We start from the raw sequence: 4,680 nt of genomic DNA on the forward strand, positions 1-4,680 counted from the left end.
TACCCAGTACAAGTTTTATAAACTTAGGGACTATTTAAATCAAGTTTTGGTTCAAATAGGAGATGAAGCAACGTAGGAAAACATACTTCAATTAGGTTGTCTAAGCTATTACATGTCAATAGAATTGAGCAAACTTCAAATGTCTTTGTGTTAACTTACAAGCTGTTTGTAGAAACATAATAATGAATAATAAAATAAACTTTTTTTTTCAATAAAATGTATTTTTGTTTTTCTTTAATTGTTTAACATTTCTTACCGATATAACATGTTACTTTTATTATTCTTCCCTTAGTTTATTTATTTTGTATTTACTTTGTGTCATAGGTCAAATTTAGTTTGTCAGTGTATGTTCAATGGTGTTAATATGTCCTTTGATTGAGTTAAGCTATTTCAGTTGATATTTTATAGTGTATCGTTCTATGTTGTGATGTTACACTATTGTTTCAGGAAAAAGGATGAAGGTTTGGTACCATTAAAACGTTTAAACCCGCTGCATTTGTTTGCACCTGTCCTAAGTCAGGAATCTGATGTTCAGTAGTTGTCGTTTGTTGATGTGGTTCATAAGTGTTTCTCGTTTCTCGTTTTTTATATAGATTAGACCGTTGGTTTTCCCGTTTGAATGGTTTTACACTAGTAATTTTTTGGGGCCCTTTATAGCTTACTGTTCGGTGTGAGCCAAGGCTCCGTGTTGAAGACCGTACTGTGACCTATAATGGTTTACTTTTATAAATTTTGACTTGGATGGAGAGTTGTCTCGTTGGCACTCATACCATATCTTCTTATATCTATGATTTTCAATGCATGTATTAATATATATAAACATGCATACATCATTTTATCATTGTGAGCAAACATTTGATACTATATAATCCAACTTAATTTATTAGTATTTTATATATTAAGAACTGAAAGTATTGTTTCATATACAAGACATTGTTTTATAACTAAACCCTGAAATCTAGGCCATTTGCACATTAAAAATTTCAGAAATAGACACAGCTGCTACCCATGTCTGATGCATATTCTAATCGCAGACATAACCGTTGGACATTATTGTCAATGAAATGTAACAGGTTAGCAGTTAAGTATGTATCTGTATAAAAGAAGAAAGGCAAGTCTACTAAATGTGCATGTAGATAAACAGATCAGGAGCAGTCACAAGTAAGTCAAACCTTTATTAAGTTTTATACCTTTAAAATTAACATTGATTGCCCTTCGGTATCCTCATGGTTTACTGGGGTATTGTAGGCTAGTCATTCCTTGACTTGTCTTTTGCGGCATAATAAGGGGGTCTCATTGGGGAGGTCTGATCCCGGATCCCGTTTATCGTTTTGTCAGATTCCCGTATCCCGCTTATCATTGTAATAATAACGCATGTAATTTCACGTGTCCCGCCCGACTTCGTTTCCCGTTTTCACGCTTAATAATTTGACTTTCACATGTCACGCTTACAAAAAATCGGCACATCCCGCGTCACGCTTAAACCACTTATAAAGTCTGCTATAGGGGGCGTATGTGTGTTTTAAATGCTCTGTGTCAATGTTGTATGTGAAAAACCTTATCGACAACATCTACGGAATCAATAGTTGGTACGTTGCTTGGGTAAACTTAGGCCTCTTTTCGAAGTACTATAATTTTTCAAATTACCACCCTTCATTTCCGCTCTCTTATATTATTTTTATGTAAACTTTGCAAATTTTTAAAGTATGTTGACCTTTTAATCTTCATAGAAAAAATATATAACGATATTACGGAAGGTGAAATAATGCTAAAGTGGTGAGTAGTGAATAGAGGTACTAGATTACAATTGTTACTTTATATAATAAAATAAGCTATATATACAGTTCCAAATGGTAACTACAAAGTAATTTATCTCCAAATTTAATATTTGGATTGTTTATGTACAACACACCAAATTGACCAACTACATCGCACCTTGTACAACACTTTTAGAAAATAATTTCATAGTTATTTGGTCGATAGAATATGAAATTAATTATTCAGCTTGACAAACGAATATACGGTTGCCTATAATTGCCTACATTAACGTTATTTGAACTTGGTGGATGGTTGTTTCATTCGCAGTCATACCAAATCTGCTTATTTTCATATGAAATATGAATATAAGACCTAACAAGCAACCCGTGATTTTTTAATTCGTTTAACTGCATAAACATTATCAAGTTATTTTAATAATATACATTCTTTTAATTTCTCTGATATCACGCGTAATACACAATAAAATGTTATTGAATATAATCAATCATGGTTTTGAAAGCCTATATTTATGAATACTCATAATTTACTTTTAGGAATAGAGATGAAATTCTTGATTTTAGCAGTTGTATCAGCATTATGCTTAGCAGGTAATATATATTTTGTTCCTTCTTGAGCTATTTAATAATGTTCGTCGCAAGAGGACTTTTTAGATCAACATTATTCTACAGAATGAGAAGTATTTTCCATTTAGTTCGAACACATTCTCAAATTGTACCTTTTTTCTACTTTGCACTTATGTCTTATTTGTATGACAAGTATAGCTTCAAGCACTTGGTGTTATCATTTTTCATTAAAAAAATATTTCGGATTTATTCTAAAAGATAATATTGATATAATGAACCCGTTTTTAGCTCACATGGCCCAAAGGGCCGAGTGAAATTTTCTCATCACTTGGCGTCCGTCGTCCGTCGTCGTCGACCGTTAACTTTTACAAAAATCTTCTCTTCTTGAAAACCGATACAAATAGAGGAAATCTGATAGTGGAAGAAATGTTTAGAATGTTGAGCTCTGTCACTTGTTTATTTAACGTCAAAGCTTCTTAAAGAAGTTATTGCCCTTAAATTACAAATTTTACCATTTTTTTCATTTTTGCCTATTACCTTGAAAATTATGTTAGAAAGAAAGAAACTTGAAGTCGCAAAAATGATCAACAAGACCTACAATTATGTATTATGATCGAAATCATCAGTCGACTCTTTATTAGAGTTATTGCCCTTTAATAACGTTTTTTACCAATGTTTTTTTTTTTTGGACACTTTTGTCATATATCTTAAAACTAGAATAGATATATCAAGTAGGTAGAAGCTTAAAAAAGAAAAAATGATCATCAAGACAAAATCTACAATTAAGAAAATATGCCAGAAATTGTACTACAAATCCTTTTTAGAGTTATTGCCCTTAAATGACGATTTTTTCCATTATTTTTTTTTTATTTTTTTTTTTTTTTTTGCGTTTTACCTTATGTGATAAAAGTTATAATAGAGCGATAGAAACTTTAAATAACAAAAATGATCAGCAAGGCAAAATCTACAAACAAGTCCAATTTTTTCGATATCGTTAATAGACTATAACTCTTCATAGGAGTGATTGCAGTTAAATGAAGATTGGTTACCCTCTTTTGTGTTTTGAGCAAAAGCTGAAGTAGATAGAGAGAATTTAAATAGACAAAATAATAAAAAATCAGCAAAAATGAGATTTTGTCAGGAATTCTATTCTTGTCTTCAATGTTGGAGAGTGCCTTTTGTTGAATATGCACAGCGACCTAGGTTAGCTACACAGACTCTTAAATTATTATTTTTGTGTTTGGTGGTTAAGAAATGAATCTAAGCGGTTACTCATCACCAAAAATGAAAATTTTGGGTCAAAATCATACTGTGCATCCTTATATGAATACAAATCTGCCTTAAATTTTAAATCCTGATTTTTTTAGTCATGACGGGTTACAATCTAAATACAATAATGCTTTTCAATAAACTGGTGATACTTAACTCCTTCAGCCATTTTTGTAATGTTTCTTCAAAGAACAAATCATCGTTGTTTTCTTTAGTAAGAGACATATTTCTATACAACATTGAACAAATGAAATAAAGTGTCTGTTTCACAGGTGGGTCAGTTAATCTAATAATTTATTGTTTGTAGGTTTTGCAGAAGCTAGAACACGATTATGTTTTACCGAATTTGACTGTGGCTTTAACTTAGATGGTTGTAACTATGTCTGTCGATCAAAAGGTTGCAGTGGTACGAATTCTAGATGTGTCCGCAACGACCAATGTTGCTGTGATTGTCCTGAAAGCGGTGGATATGGAAAGTAACGATGCAGAGCTGCAGCAATGACGTCAGTCATTACAGATCTAATACAACCTGAAAGATTATAATATTTGCTTTGTATTTTGTTTTTTGTTATTGCACTTTCATCAAATTTAATTGTGTCAAGAAATTCACGTTTCACATATATATGTTAAAGATTCACATTTTACAAAATAAACAAGACATGTGCTTACCTAGGAACAAGAGAAAGTTTTTAGTCGAGAAAAATTAATTCACAAGCATGAAGGTTAATTGTTTTTCACAAGATGTCAATTTAAAACCATAGTAGACGTTTATATAATAAAAATTTAAAACAAAAAATTGAGCTGAATATATTCAATATTTGAATATACATCTTCCCATTAGTATCCCCATAGTTATTTACCAAACAGTACGAAAAGTATCATACAGATTATATTGTGCAATACATGTGCTTTAGAAATGTCAATCATAGATATAAGTGGGTACATAGAAATGCTTTCATGATTTACATGAAAATTCGTCAAATTGATCAAACATACAACATTATTCAAATTCGTGTTTGTAAAAAGTCAAATATGACAAACAAGCATAACACACAAAAAGATCGCTTGG

General features: G+C 31.2%; 1 long non-coding RNA gene across 1 annotated transcript; it reads left to right on the plus strand.

Annotated features, from left to right (window-relative positions):
- The first annotated feature begins 1,144 nt into the window (after positions 1 to 1,144).
- On the plus strand, positions 1,145 to 4,282 carry LOC127702275 (uncharacterized). The gene is made up of 3 exons (XR_007982352.1): positions 1,145 to 1,161; positions 2,313 to 2,366; positions 3,919 to 4,282. It is a non-coding gene; the product is annotated as an uncharacterized LOC127702275 (long non-coding RNA).
- Positions 4,283 to 4,680: the final 398 nt, after the last annotated feature.

The sequence above is a fragment of the Mytilus californianus genome, unplaced genomic scaffold (genome assembly GCF_021869535.1).
Source record: "Mytilus californianus isolate M0D057914Y unplaced genomic scaffold, xbMytCali1.0.p SCAF_5, whole genome shotgun sequence".
Classification (NCBI taxonomy): Eukaryota; Metazoa; Mollusca; class Bivalvia; order Mytilida; family Mytilidae; genus Mytilus; species Mytilus californianus.